This window comes from Piliocolobus tephrosceles, chromosome 13, assembly GCF_002776525.5.
Source record: "Piliocolobus tephrosceles isolate RC106 chromosome 13, ASM277652v3, whole genome shotgun sequence".
In the NCBI taxonomy this organism is placed as follows: domain Eukaryota; kingdom Metazoa; phylum Chordata; class Mammalia; order Primates; family Cercopithecidae; genus Piliocolobus; species Piliocolobus tephrosceles.
In genome coordinates, this window is record NC_045446.1 from 111,680,040 (window position 1) to 111,698,763 (window position 18,724).

Consider the following 18,724-nt stretch of genomic DNA (forward strand, 5'->3'; position numbering starts at 1 on the left):
CCAAGCCAAACTCATTTGGGTTTCGAATATCACCATTTAGCAGTCCATTGGCCTGGGCCTCCTTCTCTTGACTGAACTCTCATCCAACCTAGGCAACATTTGGATTCAATTTGGTAGAAAATGTGGGTGAGCTGCTTGCCAAATTCTTATGAATCTGTGTCAAACTCAGTGATTTAGGCTAAGATTTGGGGTGTGGCTGAGTCCCCGGAGGAATTCTGTGGTTGCATAATCCACAGAAAGTGAAGCAAAGGGTATTTTCAAAACTATTTCCAAGGAAGTGGACTCTGTAGAATCTCAGTTTATGGGGATTAAGATTTTGGAGACTTCGCTACAGAATTTAAGTATTTTCACAGTACGTAATGGTCTTTTAGGGATGTTTAACCATCTGTTCATTTTTCTCCCCCATCACTCCATCATATAGGTTATTATCCATTTGAACCAAAGTAAGCCAATACACAGGAATGATACATTACTTAACTCAAGGTCGAGAGGTAAGAAAATGAATGGACTAGGCTATAGGCCTGGCTCAATGAATTCTGTTGTACAGAGGCTACCAAAACCTTGATCTCTGACCCCTTCAAAGACTGTAATTTTTTTTTCTTTCATTACAAGACAGGTTACTACAGCGACAACATACAAGCCACAATAAATATAGGGTATTGAGACTGTTCCCTGGGAAATTGACTCTGAGGTGGAGATTTGCATTCAGGGAGTTATTAGGAGTGCTCTCAGGGATGATACTTACGAGAGAGTGAAGGAAGCAGGACTGGGCAAAGGGAGAAGCTGGACAGTGGGGCATGTACAAGAGAGGGCTACCCAGATCCCTTGGGGTGCTCTGGAGCTCTGATAGCCGTTCACACAGTTGTCTAACATTGTGACAAAGGGTCTGGACAGACATTAGTTAAGAGCTACCTCTGGAGAGTAGACATGATCTTGGACTAGGAAGTTCTCTTTGGCAGAGAGCAATTTTCATGGAAGGCTCAGCTGTGTGAGGTTAGCAGCCAATATTCCTGGCAGCTGGAGTGCCTTGGTCCTCAAGGAGGTGGTGCCCCCACAGCATCCACTACAGGAAGGGAAATAGAATTGTACATTGACAACCCAGAGTACCGTGGCCAGTTTCATAGAGGTCATGTCCATAGTGATGAATGTGGCCTAGAGATATCTAAGGCTCCAGAGACTAAAGAGAAAAAGACCAAGCAAATGCTAAGGGTGTGTAGGAGTAAACAACTATGGCTTTTGCATTTTTATACAGGGGGTAAAATCAGGTTTGACAGAGTAAAAGATAATGGGGGATGAGATGTCAAAGAAGAAATCAAGGACAGACAAAAAAGTCTGCAAGGGAAAAGGAATGTGATTTAGCTAAGATGAGTGTGGAAACTTCCAGAACAAATTGAAGACACATAATCCTTGAGTTGTATTTTGTAAACATCCTGGAATCCCTACTTTCTTCCCAGAAGCTACTCTAAGGCTTCCCAGAAGCTTGGCCTTGGTGCTAACGTCATACCCCAAAGCTGGCCTAGCTAGCAGCTGATCACTGGAGTAGGAGTTAGGACCCCTGAGTTTTTAGGGATCCACTTGAGCAATAGGGTGGCCTTGGACTAATAAATTTGTTTTTGTTACCTATTCTTTTCCTCTCCTTCCAGCACTAAAATTACTGAAAAATGTGCCCATTGTTTTATACCAAATTGCTAGATGAGTATTTAAATTTTCTAAAACATGTGAAAACATGAGGGGTTTTGAAAATGGCTTCCTTCTCTCTTCTCTTCTCTCTCTCATTTCTGTCCCTAACTCTGATTTTTTTATGACAAGATTATGATGCTATTTTGCTTTTTTGTTGTTACTATTTTCATTTTTGCTTACATTTTTTTCTCCTTGAGCAGATTCTCTTTTCAGATCAACTCAAGGTTCTCTGAACACATCTGGTGCGCTCTTAACTTTACCTGCTAGAAGTATTCTCAACACTTGGAATTCCATCCCATCTACATCAGAGCTCTCAACAAAATGGCATCCAGTTGTTATGGCCCATCTCAATAGCAGTGTGCACTTGGTTTCTTACTCACATCATACACAGCACATTGAAATTGAAATTGCCCACTGACTTCCATTCAGTCATTCATTAGCCTTTCTGAAATCTCTTATTTTTTGTTCCCATCCTAATGTGATTTGACCCTGCCCTGCCATTTCTTATATCTACTTGTCTCATTCGGCCTTACTATATAGTCACATGGTTTCTCACTCTATTCTATTCATCTGGTTTCTATTTTAAACTGAAAGCTCCCAAGGGCTGAGATTATATCTAAGTATTATTAGATTTTTTTCCTGTAACACAATATCATGATTATATATATATATACACACACACACACACACACATATATTATACATATATACATATGAGCAACCTAGTAGTCAGAGCTCATAAATATTTAATTGAATTTACTATCTAAGAACAATGAAGGGAAACCAGGAAAACATTCAAATAATGAAAAGCTTGATACCCCTTAACTTCTGACTCTTAACTTAGTTATCCAAACTGAGTGAGATAGTCCTGAGCTCAAAGTTAGCTGTTCACAGTGACTGGCTTTGTGAACTTAAATTAATAATGAGCCTGTATGAGCCCTAGTTTTCTCATCTGTAAAATAGGAATGGTAATTGTAACTACCATGGTAGATGGGACAGTAGTACATAGCCTGACATTTTATAAATCTACACATGTTCAATTGAAGAAGGTTGAAGGATGGAGCTGGAACACATTAGCTGAGAACTGAGTCCCCTTGGCCCCATCAACAGATCCTGACTCCTTCACATAGTGCCAGTGCCACTGGGTTGTGAAAAGTAAAGAACGTTGAGGTCATTTGTTTTTGATACCAAAGTTCTCTTTGATACCAGTTTTAACTCTTCTTAAGAGGATAACTATATTTTTTTTAATGTGGACCAAAAACTTGTCCACACAAATTTATAAAACTGAATTATATTCTGGTCAGCCCTTAATTATTCATAGGAGCATTTTCCACTTCTAGATTATCAGTGGAATTCTTTTCCCTTAGATTTCGGGCTGCCTTCTCCCTGCCACCCAGCATGTGGCTAGGCCACATCCCTCAGTGTGGCCTTAGGGAATGCAAACTCATTTTAACTTTTTCCTGAGCAGAACATCACTGGGAAGGAAAATTGGAACCCCCCAAAAGTCATACAAAGCATTCCAAAGTAAAATATAAGAAACATTTTGATTGTTTTTCTGTTTTGGATTATCTGTGCCACTATTCATTTCCGCTTTTTGTGGATAATCGAGAACTGGATATATTATGGTTAACAAGACTTGAAAATTGCTGAGAAAACTCTGCAGGGCATTAAAGCCTTTTAAAAGTGAAATTCATAATCCTCAACATTTACACTCAATAGCCCATGCTCCCTTGGAGGAGGGGAGTAGAGTAGGTAGACAGCTGCAATAGTTGCAACTGAAGATTTCTTTTTTTTTCCCCAGGAAATTTTAGCTTCAGCTGTTTCAAATCATATCTGGCCAATAATGATTAAAATCAGATAAGGCCCCCAAGACAGAGAGAAAAGGAAAAAGAAACTCTATCTTGCACTGCAAAGATTTTTTTTTTTTACATCGACTTAAATTTTTAAGAAAAGAAAGATTGTTTTCTTTTTTAGCCAAGGAATTTCTTCATTGCATTTAGCCAAATATAGATTCCACACCCTTTTCTAACTCCAGCCATCTGAATGTCCTGATAAGCACATGGCAAAAAAACATGGCAAAAAATAAGCTAAATGAAACATTCTCATTGCTTCATGATCTCTAGAGTCTATGTCATCAAGGCACTCATCCAAATATTGCAAGTGGGTTATCTTGAACTTCAGTTTTGAGGGACCCAGGGCCACCTCCTCAGTCATGGAGGGCCTCTGGGATCCAGCAGGAGCTTATAATGAAGGTAAGGATTTCAGCTGGAAGTCAGAGTGCTTGAGCCCTTTCTTTGGTTTTGTACTCCTAGGTCAGCTCTGACCAGACCTTAAAAGAGTTGGAAGATCACACCCATTGCTTTTTTCTTCATAGGATTCAATTCCATGCAAACAATGCAATGTCATTTGTCTAGTTTTAAAATGTAGGAGGCACAAGTGACTAAGATACAGGATCCAAAGCTGAAGGCAGTGCAGTTCCTCCCCTCAAAGAGCTCACAGTCTAATACAAGAGACAAATCATTATTGCCATTGCACAGAGAGATTTGCCCACTCTCTCTAACACAATTGCGCTTTCCTAGTTGCTAACAGTGCAATGGGAACACAGAGTAGGTGTTCTGAATGGCATTTTAGGGCAGCCCAGAAAGGCTGCATGAAAAGTTGATATTTAAACTGGGCCATGAAGAATAAATAGAATTTTGACAGATATAGGAAAAAAGAGTGAGACTTTCAAGCCGTCAGCTGATTTTTCAAGAGAAATCTCTGGCCAAGGGACACTAAGAGGTAATACTGGACAAACTCAGTAAGGAACTGATAAAAAGATCTTCGGAAGGTGATAGGAAGAGGTTGGCGATCAACAAGTGAGAGGGCTTACAAATATCAGCCTTAACCACCACCCTATTGTGCTTCTACCCCAGGTACAGTCCCATCTCTCCTTCAATGAATTCCTTTCTCTAGAGGAAACTGACAGTTCTCAGGAGAAGTCCTGATTCCCCCAACCCCACCAACCTTTGCTTCCTCTGAGATTACTATCGTTATTTCACATAACAAAAATGACAACAGTACAAGTTACTCTGCCTCACCTAACGAACAATGATAATAATAATAGCTATCATTATTTAGCATTTATTATATGTTAGACATTTGTGCTTAGCATTTTACATATAAAATCTCACTCAATCTTTGCAACAGCCTTTGAGTTATGTACTTTATTAACACACAGTATTTCACAGCTGAGGAAATTTAGACTTGGAAACTTTAAGTAATGTGCCCATGGTCACTCAGCTAGTAGAGTTGAAACTCAGGTTTCTCTAGTAACCTCAAAGTCCAAGTTTTTAATCTCTACATCATCAGGTCTGTCTAGGAATTTCATTCTCCCATAACAATAATATCATAGTTTTATATAGTGCTCTACGAATGCATACAAAGTTTATTCCTTTTTATTTGTTCATTTAACTACAACAGCCTTGTGTTGTTATTTTAATGTTTCATTTTTAAAAATTAATTTATTTTTAAATGACAACATTTGTATTTGCTTGTTGCTCTCTCCTTGAGAATGGAGACGTTTAGTAAATACAAATTAAAGGGAAGAAAAGAAAAGGGAGAACATGTGGAAAAGGGGAGGAAGGAAGAAAGGAAAGGAGGAAGGGAAAGAAAGAAAAGGGAAGAAAGGAAAAAAGAAAGTATAGAGGAGAAAAAGTACTATCTTGCTTTACCCATCACAAGGTTGATGGCTGATACCTTTATAACCAAAGACAGGTTAGCAACAGAAAAGCATAACAAACATATTTAATTCATGTCTTATGTGACACAAGTCTTCAAAAATGAAGACCCAGGAGAAACTGTATTTTTATGCTTAGGTTTGATGATGAATGTAGAGGCACGACTGGACAAAAAGGGGGTATGACTTAAAGATAACCTGGAGGGCACTTAGTAAGGCCTGATTCTTCAGATTCTTCTTAGTCTCTCTATGGAACATTCCTTCTCTCTGGCTGTAGGGCAGGACACCTGTCACGTGAGGGTCTTCGAGAGAGGTCAGAAGGACCTTTCTGCTTCTCTGGTTTTCTCTGTTTCCTTCAGCTTAAAATACTGAGCATGCCAAGGGGGTAGAATTTCCTGCACTCTGTCAAAAAAAGAAGGAAAAAAAGGAAAGAAGGAAGAGAGGGAGGAAAGAAAGGAAAGAAGGAGGGAAAGATGGGAAGAAGGAGGGAAGGAGGTGAAAGAGAGAGAAGAAAGACAATTTTCTGATAAATAAATTGAAGATCAGAGAGCTGAAGCAACTGGAATGGAGCTGTGACAAGTCAATTACAATACCAGGATCGGAATCCAGCTTATGGATTCCTGATGTGACCATCTTTTCATTGGGTTGTTGACTTTGGTGATAAAGGTCCAGTATATATATATATTTTATATATATATATATAAAATATATATATACACTAAAATATATATATATAAAATATATATATACTAAAATATATATATATATATTTTAAAGTTCAGTTTTTATCTTTGGTTATCAGAAACAGTATCATAGTGAGGCAAAAGAGTTAGCTTTAGGACAAAAATGAATTCTCTGCAGGAAAAATGGTGTCTGACCTTATAAATTAAAGTCACATGACTTAGGGCCTATTATTACACAGCAACAGACACATACCAAGCATTACACAAACAGATGGAGGGGGTGAAAGACGACTTAATGAGAAATGCATGAGAGGAATGTGAGATATGCATGAAGAAGGAGCATTAAATACCTAGGATAACAGCTATGGCTAAGCTACTGTGAGTTGGGATAAAATAGTTTAGGCAAATAAAGGAGTCAAGAATGAAGAATTCATTCTGCATGCCAAGGGGAAGAAACTTCGTGATTGAACCATTAGTCTGGGACCTTCTCAAAGAATATTCCTCATCCTGCCTCAATACTTATCCCCTCGAATTCTTTGTGAAATTCTTTTATAAACAAGTTTATAATGATCAAAAGGATATTATGACATCAATTTTGAGGAAAAAAATCACCCAAGCATGATGGGAAGGTGAAGTAGAAGTTGCATTAATAGTAAGTTGGAAAAATAGTAAGGGCAGGTGGGCAGAAAAGGAATCATTCTATGGGGAAAAATTAAGCAATTGACTGAGCAGATGCGTATGTGCCTGGATCATCCACTCTCACCAAGCCTCAATCCAATAGCAGTTCTAATCCTGTCACCTCCACACAGTGTCCACAGCCTAACAAAATTTTTCTTGGTTGTGAAACCACTATATTCTTTACTGAGGTCTTCACCCTGAAAATTGATTTAACTCTGAAATATTAGTAAGGTAAATGTTATCAATGGAAAAAATCCCTGAGATTGTTCTATTCTCTATTCTTTCTTTCTTTCTTTCTCTCTCTCTCTTTTCTTTTCTTTCTTTCTTTCTTTCTTTCTTTCTTTCTTTCTTTCTTTCTTTCTTTCTTTCTTTCTTCTTTCTTTCTTCCTTCTTTCTTTCTTTCTTCTTTCTTTCTTTCTTTCTTTTTTTTGATGGTGTCTTGCTCTGTCACCCAGGCTGGAGTGCAGTGGCATGATCTCAGCTCACTGCAACCTCTGCCTCCCGGGTTCAAGCAATTCTCCTGCCTCAGCCTCCCAAGAAGCTGGGACTACAGGTGTATACCACCATGCCCAGCTAAGTTTTTGTATTTTTAGTAGATACAAAAATATTTACTATATTTTCACCATGTTGGCCAAGAAGGTCTCGATCTCATGACCTTGTGATCTGCCTGCCTCAGCCTCCCATAGTGCTAGGATTACCACTCCCAGCCACTATTGTCTATACATTCTTCTTATTTAGGTCCACTTCACTGTTGTCTGTTTCAGATTATACAATTGCTGAGTAGAACAATAATGTTATATACTCTCTATGAACTATTCCCAGCTAGGAAGCATCAATCTTTAGACAGTTCATAATGAGGATGAAGAGGAAGATGACAATGACAATAACCAGGAGAGTGGACATGGGATTCCATAAGGGATGGGAAGAATGGCTGGAATTTTGCTACCTTGTGTATTAATAATTTAAGGCAGCATGGTATAGAGAAAAAAGCCCGGCCTTTTGAGTACAAGATAGATACTTATTTCGCTTCATCGTGTGGCCACAACATAGGGTTTATTCCATGGATCATGGATTTACAAGGTCAAAATTCACTTCTAACAGATAGGAACTATATCCATGCCTCAATATTTAAACTATGGATAGATTTATAAACTTCACCTTGGAAATCCTCAGAAGTATTCTCCATGCAAGCAAAGAGAAAAAAAAAAGAAAAAGGAAAAAAAAGCAAATGGCAGCCAACTTGATGGAAAAATATAACAAAACAATAACCTGGAGACAATATTTAGGAGGTAACAATTCTGGGAAAGTATTTCTTTTTTCCCCAACTGACTTCAGAGGGGTGGCAAGTATTCACTGGGGAGCATCACTTTAAGCCAGGTACAAAAACAGGCTCCAACTATGAAAAATGCGTTTTCCTAACAAAAGTACTCCGAGTAACCTCCCTGTACACGGCACATTTTCTGAAAATCAATCAAGCCCTCTCATTCAGCTGAAGTCCAATCGCATTGTCTGTCCCTTCCTCCAGAAGCCGATTTCTGCCAGGTAGAAAATTAAGTTTCCTTTACTCTTCTTTCAGACACAATGCTTCAGCATCGAAGAACTGTTGTTCTGTGTGGGAAACCGACTTCCTGTCTCAATAAACAAGCACACACAGGCTTTTCTGGACACATAATGGAGCCTTTTTTATTTTATACAAAAATCATTCCACACTTAACACATCAATGAAGCCACTTAAGCTCTACTGCATCTGAATTAAAGAGGAATTGTGTGATCAAAGGGTGTGAAAAGAACCACACAGGGCGTTCTTCAGATCCTCTACTTTTGTTACATTTGATACATAACAAACCCAATAAATATGCTTATCCTAGGAGCTAGTTTCATTATCTCATACCCTTAAGCCTGGTGAAAGTATGTCTGTACTGCCCTTCATTCCATTTTATACTGACAGTTTTGGTGAAAAAGTGAAAATTATTTGGCATGTGGGTGAGATTGAGGGAATGAAGTGGTTTTCCCTTTAGGTTTTGTTTGTTTCTGTTCACTAACTATAAATGCATATTTATATGTTTATGTATGTGTATAAATATATATCTACATGTATCTATGTACACATCCAAAAGGACTTTACATAAAAATATGCAATATATATATTACAGATACAAAAGCATGTACATTTCTCAAGTTAATATTACACATAAAATGATAACATGGGAAATTTCTTTTTCTTACCAAATATTTGAATATAAAGCAAAAAAGACATGATGAAAATTCTCTAGTGCCTAGAATTGAATAGGTGAATAATCCTTTTATACCTTTTCATGCTATAGCTTCTGTGAAGGTTACTAGGTATTTAACATTAGCTGTATTTTTTTAGTATCATGCATTGTAGGAGATTTGGAAAATTCCTAAAGAATTCAGGCATCCTCATAAGCCACATATCACAACTACAAATATATTAAAGTGTCTTCCATACAGTTGAAAAAAGGCATGAAATGCAAAATATGCACTCAATGAATTAAAGTTGATTGAACACATTATTTCAATTTATGCAATCCAATCAATATTGAATTGAGAGTTGTTCCTTTAGCTATCATTTGTATAGCTCTAGTGAACTGTTGAACAAGAACCCAAAATTGTTCAGATAGAAATCCTCTCAATGAAGAAGTTCAAATTGCAATTAGTTCAAATATAATCTGTGGAATGCCAATTATGAGTTAGCCGGTGATCTAGGTACAGAGGAGCCAAAGATTAAAAAGACGTGTCTCCTACTGTACTCATAGTCCAATAAGAAAGAGACAATTGTAGACAAAATATCCCCATGCAAAGTGTGATGGTAACTTTCATGAGGTGCCCTATTGGAGTGTAGTGGAAGAAACAACTAATTTAGTACAGAGAAGTCAGCAAAGACTTCCCTAAAGGAGTTTATATTTGAGCATGGTTTTAAAAATGGATGGGAAGATTAGAAGTTTATCAGACAGAAAAATTAGAAGAAAAATATCAGGTATAATGCAAAGAAGCCAAGACATGCTTAAAAACATGAAAAAGCATCAAGCGCTCTTAAATTGGTGCATAGTCTGTATGATTGGATTGCTGAGTTTATAAAGTGAAGAGAAGCTGCAGATGAGGCTGGGATGACAGGCAGTGTCATTAAGGCATCCAAACTGTATTCTTAGAAGTAAACAGGAACCAAGTAAGATCTTAACAGATCCAAGTGACTTGAATTAGATTTTCTATTTTGTGTCTAGATACAGTGAGGTGTCCATACTAACCAACTCTTTGAATACTTACTCAGATCTGGTTGTATTGGTCTAAATAATTTAGCCAGTTGCATTTTTCTTTCTCAGTGCTCAGTTGTTTGGCATTGCATATGCCGGCCATGCAGATGATGGGCTGAAGGTTTGGTTTACATGCAGATGTTTTCAATGTTGTGTAGACAATCACAAACATTGAAAGAAAAAATATTCCAAGGGGATGAAAGTCCCTTTACCATGCTTTCCAAATACATCATCATTGATGGTATCACTAATAGCAATTCGGCTTTGTTTAAACACAGTTATTAATATCAGATGACCATCTGTTTTCCGCTACAGTATATATCATGCAAACCTTTCCATGGAGCCTACGGACTGTTCTCTATTGCACAGACAAATAAAGTCCAATAAATAACCATAAAAATAACAACATATTGATGCAGTTGTACATTCTCTTCTTGATTAATTCTGTGTGTGTATATACCCAAGGTCCAGACATATCCAATCTGGCTTTCTCTGTGAAAAAATAAATCAATAAGGGGTTTTTCCCCCTTCACTAATCCTATCCTGAATTTCCTGTCAACTTGCACTTACACTCACATAAAAAAATGATGTTTCATTTTGCTTTTGAATGATATACAGAGTCCCCTTATTCCTTATGTTTATTTGGGGTTTATTTGTCCTTGAATTGTATGGCTGCACTTGATGTCATGATTTAAATGTGGTCTAAGGCAAGATCTTTCACTCGACAGCCCATAATAATTTGAAATAACGAGAATGGAATTTTCTAGTAAACAAATGCTGACAAACATGCCACTTAGATGTGATAAGCACAGAAAAATCACATTCATTGGCTATGAAGGAGAGAGCTCAGGAAATAGAAGAAAATTTGTCCACCAAATACTGTCCACCATACTGTGACTCCACCATGACTTTTTTAAGATCTAAGCATGAAGAGGCCTGTACATTCATTTTAATTAATACATTTGAAGGGTGAAGTGACAAACAGAAGGATTTTCAGAGGAAAACAATCAAGAAAGTGGGGGTATTAGAAGCTATGTCATATGAGGAGAAGTTGAAAGATCCAAGAAGCTTCCACCTAGAGAGAAGCATCAATCATGGAAATCTCCACAGATGGATCCCCAAACTTTATGTGGGATAAAAGGATTTCACTTATTGTGCATATCTTTAAAAGGAAGCATGGCTGGAAGAAACACAGAGATAAATATTGTTCCAATACAAATAGAAACCTTCCAACAGTCAGAGCCATCTGTATAATGGGTAAGCTGAGGAAGTAAAGGATTTTGTATATACAGAAGTGTTCAAGCAGATGTTGGAGCACCATGAAGCAGGAATGCAGTAACTCAAGAATTAGAAGGGTTCTTAGGTTTCTAGAGATCCCAAGCTGTAATTCAAACTCATCTCAATTTACTGATTTTCCTTGGGTTCGGCCTATTATGCACTACAGTGCTTTCTCTCCTGCTATGGTTGAATGTTTGTGTCCTCTCCAAAATTCCTATGTTGGAACTTAAGCCTTAAGGTGATATTATTAAGAAGTGGGATCTTCAGGAGGTAATTAGGTCATGAGAGCTCTGTCTTCATGAATGGGATTAACAACTTTGTAAAAAGTCTAGAGGAAATAACCTAGGCTCTTGTTTCCTTTCTATCCCTTCTGCCTTGTGAAGAAACGGTGTTTGCCCTCTACAAAGGATGCAGTGTTCAAGACAGCAGGACCTCACGAGATAGCAAACCTGTGGTGCCTGATCTTGGACTTCCTAGCCTACAAAACTGTGAGAAATAAATGTCTGTTATTTACAAATTACCTTCTCTCAGGTATTTTGGGATAGCAGCTCAAGCAAACTAAGATGTCTCTTCAGCATGAGTCTGACCGCTGCCGCTCCTAACTTAGTCAAGCCTGAGTCAGACCTCAGTTCTGGACATCACAGTTATTTTAAAGTAACAGCCTTTTCCTAGATGATGATATCTGGTTAGTTTTGTTTTGTTTCGATTTGTTTTTTTCAGTCATAGCTAGTAATCTGACACCAACTTCTGACTGATGCTCTCATTTGAAGATTTGACTTTAGCATTCTTAATCTTGAATTCTATCACAGAGAGAAACAAAAAGAAAGACCTCAACCCCTCCTTGTGTAGGGTCATTTCAGAACATTAAAAGATTTGAAACTCCATCTCTACTAAAAATACGAAAATTAGCTGGGTGTGGTGGCGGGCGCCTGTAATCCCAGCTACTCGGGAAGCTGACGCAGGAGAATGTCTTGAACCTGGGAGGTGGAGATTGCAGTGAACTGAGATTGTGCCACTGCATTCCAGCCTGGCAACAGAGTGAGACTCAGTTTCAAAAAAAAAATCACACACACACAAATCACAAAACATCTCACGTTAAAAATAAAGATTGGCATCAAAAAGAGTTACAGAGAGGAATGGTGGTGATGTTTGCACATTATGAATGTGTTTAGTACAACTGAACTGTACATTTAAAAATGATTAAGGTGATAAATTTTATGTTATGTGTATTTTACCACAATTCAAAAATTAGAAGGGGAAATAAAAGGTTTAGCATGGGATTTTCACATAGACAATAATACAATTTATGATTTGAATTGATCCATTCTTACTGCTTTTCAAAGTGACCACTATTTTACTTGAGTGTTTTTCTTTCTAAAATCCTTGGGTCATTTTTACACATTTTAGTCTCATGCCATAAATCTGAAGCCAACCAAGACTGTATAGAGAATTGGGGAAACCTTCAAAGTTCTGGTGTCGCTCATTGATCTCTTGGGTAATTCAGTCAATTAACTAGTGGTCCATGTATCTACAGACTATTACTCCCCTCAAGACTCCTAGATTATTAACCAGTACTGGAAAAATGTTTTGGGGCCAGCTTACATGCCTGTCTGACTTGTCTGCTTTGGAATTTCCCTGTAAGTCTCTAGATTTTGGTACATGAGTTATCTCCCAAAAACAAACTTCCTTGTCAAGAAAAGGAAGCTTAAACAGGCATCAAACATTCATGAAACTCAGCAGTTTGATGAATGGAGAGTAAATGAATCATAGGCTTATGAATTACATGACTTTCTATGTACTCACATGTCTCAACAGGAAGGGGTGACAAGTTGGAAGCTTCATTCTTGATTCCTGAAAGCCAAACTTATCTGAACATGCCATTTGAGACCATTTAAGGTTAACATGTCCTTATTTCTAATGCTGACTGCTACCTTTTATGGCCTTTAATTACTAAAATCTTTTCAAATTTCTAGGAAATTCACATTGGGGTTGATGGGGGTGAAAAATAAATGACTTCTGAATGTCCTTTCAAGTCAAACAATCTATTACTCTTTTTTTTTTATTTAGGTAAGCCATCCTGATTCCATAGAACAAGTCTGCTAGATCATAGCCTTACTACATGCACCAGGAAAGTTCATTACCTGTTAGTAGAAGAAAAAGAAATCAAGCGAAGAGCTCTTTTTCTTTTCTTTCTTTTTTTTTAAGATGGAGTTTCACTCTTGTTGCCCTGGCTGGAGTGCAATGGCATGATCTCAGCTCACTGCAACCTCTACCTCCTGGGTTCAAGTGACTCTCCTGCCTCAACCTCCCAAGTAGCTGGGATTACAGGTGCACACCACCACGCCCCACTAATTTTTTGTAGAAAGAGGGTTTCACTATGTTGGCCACGTTGGTCTCGAACTCCTGACCTCAGACAATCCACCCACCTCAGCCTCCCAAAGTGCTGGGATTATAGGTGTGAACCACCACACCTGGCCAAAGAGTTCCTTTTCTTTGGAGACCTAGACAATACTGATTCTCTTAGCATGCATTTATTGAAGAACTAATGTGTGCCAAGCACTCAAGCTACAGTCTTTCCTCTAAAGGAGCTCCCAGTGTGGTGGGAAAGGGCAACAAGGGAGCAGGTAATGTTAACACAGTATGAGATACCCTGACAGGAATATGCACAGTGTACTCTGGGAACATGGGGGAGGGGAATCTAACCCCAAGGAAGGGTGGAGGAAGGCTGGGAAGTACTCCTAATGGCATTGATGCTCAGGTCAAAGGTGGAAGGATAAGTAAGGCAGGAAGAGAAGAAGGGTGGAGACGCTGGGTGTCTGGAGAGAGTTTAGTATGAATGTTACTTCGGGTTTCAGTTTCCAGTTGGGAATTCGGTGGGCAAGCCAAGGCTGGCAAACCGGGCTGGGGCTGGCTCATGAAAGGCCTTGCATGCCAGGTTAAGAAGAGCAGATTAAGTACTGGCTTTAGTACACATGTGGTTTCTGCTGTTATTGCTGTATCTGAGCTTGAATGCTGTTAGCATCTGGGTTAGCCACATGTCCTCCAAGAGCGTGTTTTCCTTTCACCTGCGTGTTTCTCTTAAAAATAATTTATCCTACAGGAACTAGGAGGAGGAGAGGGAGTAGGTGGGGATTTACTACTTGGTCTTAAGCCCTGGTAGAAACATTTTGACGTTTTATTCCACAGTTCTCATTCAACGTTGGTTCAGCCCTCTGCATTCCCGGGCCTCGGTTTCTCATCTGGCAAGTGAGATCACTGTGCTCTGTCTCAGATGTGCTGTGCGTCATTTGGAGGAAAGTTGTTATTTGACTGCAAATGCTCTCAAGTTCCTAATCAGATTGTATGAATAATTCACAAACAACATCATCCAGGGATAAATTATATTTGGAACTTTTATGTTGACCAATTCTCAAGCCAGACTGCTGTGATTCATAACAATCTTTGGTGACGTTTTCTAAGAGGTAAAGAAAAGTAAACAAAAAGAGTTCTTTTTAAAGATGAGGAAAGAATTAAGGATTAAAACAGTATCAGGGAACTGGAGAGATAGACCAAAAATACAGTAGGGGGTTTTATATGTTTAAGAGTCATTAATTTAAAAAAAGAGTCCAAATTATAGATACAGAGCAAGATTTTTTTTAACACCCCCCACACCCCAGTCCCTGGTTCCCATCATTTCTATTCTCTGCATCTATGATTTCAACTCTTCTAGGTTCCATATATAAATGAGTATATGTGGTATTTGTCTTTCTGTGGCTGGATTATTTCACTTTAGCATTATGCTCTCCAGGTTGATTCACATTGTTACAAATGACCCAATTTCCCTCTTTTTAAAGGTTAAATAGTATTCCGTTGTGTATATGTACCACACTTTCTTTATCCATTCATCCATTAATGGACACTGAAGTTGATGCTAGCTATCTCTTTGACTTACTGATTTCACTTCCTTTGGATATACATCCAAAAGCAAACATGCTAGATCATAGGGTAGTTTTGTGGTTAATTTTCTGAGGAATCCCCATATTGTTTTCCACAATGGCTGGCTGTACTAATTTGCATTCCCACCACCAAGAGGGAGGTGTTTATTTGGGATCTGATACCATTAAGTTTTTTTTTTTTTTTTTTTGAGACGGAGTCTCGCCTGTCACCCAGGCTGGAGTGCAGTTGCATGATCTTGGCTCACTGCAAGCTCCACCTCTCAGGTTCACGCCATTCTCCCGCCTCAGCCTCCAGAGTAGCTGGGACTACAGGCACCCACCACCACTACGCCCGGCTAATTTCTTGTATTTTTAGTAGAGATGGGGTTTCGCCATGTTAGCCAGGATGGTCTCGAACTCCTGACCTCATGATCTGCCCACCTCGGCCTCCCAAAGTGCTGGGATTACAGGCTTGAGCCACCACGCCCAGCCCCATTAAGTTTTAAACATTAAGCTTTAACAGATTTAGTAACATGGACAAGGACCCGTAACTGGTGCATGGCAGAGCAGGGATTTATAACTAACTTTTTCTGGGTCAGAGTTCTTCAACACTCTGCCTTTGTGCCTCTACTCATTGCTTCAGTGATTGATTCTCAAGGACACGGTTTGCGATATGAGTACAAAGACTTTACCATACATGGGATTTTGTAAAAGGTATCTGAGAAGTGAAGTCAGTAATTCTGGGGAAATCACAACTTTCCCAGGCCTTTCCATAGGGAATAAAAGCCACTAGTTCAGTAAGATGTCCTGATCATTGGTGACACGTATGTCATGAGTCTTAGTGTAGTTTCCTGCTAAATCCAGCTCAGCACTGCAGTCACTTTCCATGAGCCCTAAGTACTGCAGGAAAAATCTGACTGACTCATAGCAGCACTTCTTGTAACACATTCTGGCTTTGTGATTAAATTTTCCTTCTTTATTTTTTGAGTGTGGAAGCAGATAAAGAAGAGAAGAGTCTCATTCAGCTGATATTTAAGAAAAGGTCCAAATATACCTCAAAAGAAGCACTTGCATAATAAGAAAGATTATTCCCGTTTTACAGAAGAGAAGCCTGAAGAATTCAAATCAAGGACTTGCTTAACTATTTAGTAAGAGCTGTTATCAGAGCAAAGACAAAAATAGAAGGACTTCAGATGGTGAGGAAAATTGTGCACGTAGAAAAGCCTAAGGGTTCTTTTCTTCTCTTATTTATTTATTTATTTATTTGAGATGGGGGTCTTGCTCTGTCGCCCAGGCTGGAGTGCAGTGGCATGATCTCTGCTCACTGCAACCTCTGCCTTGGGGTTCAAGCAATTCTCCTGTCTCAGCCTCCTGAGTAGCTGGGATTACAGGCACCTGCCAGCACGCCTGGCTAATTTTTGTATTTTTAGTAGAGATGGGATTTCACGATATTGGCCAGGCTGGTCTCAAACGCTTGACCTCAAATAATCCGCCCACCTCGGCCTCCCCAAGTGCTGGGATTACAGGCATGAGCCACCCGCCATGCCCGGCCTCTTCTCTTTTTTCAAAAAAAATTTTGGGCCGCGCACAGTGGCTCACGCCTGTAATCCCAGCACTTTGGGAGGCCAAGGCAGGCAGATCACGAGGTCAGGAGTTCGAGACCAGCCTGGCCAACATGGTGAAACCCCGTCTCTATTAAAAATACAAAAATTAGCTGGGCATGGTGCAGGTGCCTGTAATCCCAGCTACTCAGGAGGCTGAGGCAGGAGAATCACTTGAACCTGGGAGGCGGCAGTTGCAGTGAGCCGAGATCACGTCATTGCACTCCAAACTGGGGGACAAGAAGGACACTTCCTCACAAACAAACAAACAAACAAACAAACACAATTGTGGTAAAGTACGCATAGCATAAAATGTATCATCTTAACCATTTTTGAGTGTATGGTTCAGTAGCATTAAGTACATTCCCATTGTTGTGCAACCATCACCACCATTCATCTGCAGAACTCTTTTCACTTTGCAAACTGAAACTCCATCCCCATGAAACACTAACTCTCCATTCCTTCCATCCCCGGTCCCTGGAACCCACCTTTGTACCTTCTGTCTTTGTGAATTTGACCACTGTAAGTATTTCCTATGAGTGGACTCATATAGCATTTGTCTTTTTTGTAACTGGCTTATTTCACTTAGCATAATGTCTTCAAGATTCATGCACGTTGTAGCATATGTCAGAATTTCATTCTTTTTAAAGGCTGAATGGTATTCCATTGTATGTATGTACCACATTCCATTTGTCCATCCATTCATTTCTTCTTTGTTGTAGTTCATTTGAAAAATGCTGGCAATCTGCATTTGAGTATTTGGATGTCAGATTGGCTTGAAGGAATAGAGGTGACAAATAATCCATCCCTGTGTTTTTCCAAGTTTGTTTCTTTGTCCTTGCACTTATGTGACAACCATTGCAGAGAACCCCATCTACAAAAGTGTGAGTCAAGCTTCCTATCAGGCCTGATTGGGAAAAACTCTGTTCCTTGTATGGATCTCAAAACTTTCCTTGTCAATCCTGCCACCCAATTCAGTATTTAACTGAGTTAATATGTAGACACATGATACTAGCCATAAGACTTTTTAGACATTATGCTCAAGCATCAGATTCTGCTAAGGCTTAGGAGCAGGTGGGAGAGAAGAGGAACCCCAGACCACCACATTCAGACTATTGGGTCTTGCAAGACAGTGAAGGAGCATTTGCTGCTTTCATTACCCTTACTCCAGCCCATGCAGCTGTTTCAGTGACTTCCTGCCATTCTTCTCTCCAGACTTACTCCTCTCTCACAGAGCGCGCTAAATCCCTCCTTTTCCTTCATGCCTCAACTAAATTAAGTCCTCTCTCATAGCCCTAAAAAAGTGAAGCACAGTGAACCAGTAAAATGTATGGTTTAGGTTTTGTCTTTCTCTTACATTCCAAGTAAATATTAGAAATAAATTTGACTTTTCTGCACCAAGGTGAATTGCCCTCAAGTTCCCAAAAACAGCTGGTTTTTTTCTCCTTTGTCTTAATACTACAAGAACAGGGTCAGTTTCACCAAAGTTATGGTACATTGTCCCAAGGGATGATCTTCCTGTATGCTAAAACAAGTCTCTTTTATTAATTTTAATTTTTAATTTTTATGGGTACATAACAGGTGTACATATATTTATGGGTTACAGGAGATATTTTGAAACAGGCATGCAATGCATAATAATCACATCAGGGTAAATGGGGTGTCCATCACCTCAAGTATTTATCCTTTGTGTTATAAACAATCCAATCATATTCTTTCAGTTATTGTAAAATGTACTATTAAATTATATTTGACTATAGTTACCCTGTTGAGCTAGCAAATACTAGATCTTATTCATTCTTTCTAACTATTTTTGTACCTATTAATCCTCCTCACTTCCCCCCACTCTGCAAACACACACACACACACACACACACACACACACACACACACACACACA

General features: G+C 39.0%; 1 long non-coding RNA gene across 1 annotated transcript in view; it reads right to left on the reverse strand.

Annotated features, from left to right (window-relative positions):
• LOC111540263 overlaps positions 1-18,724 on the reverse strand; it is a 72,091-nt gene that overhangs the window by 4,086 nt on the left and 49,281 nt on the right. Inside the window, exon 4 of the long non-coding RNA XR_002730923.1 lies at positions 913-1,063. This is a non-coding gene — a long non-coding RNA (uncharacterized LOC111540263). The remainder of the gene's footprint in view (positions 1-912; positions 1,064-18,724) is intronic.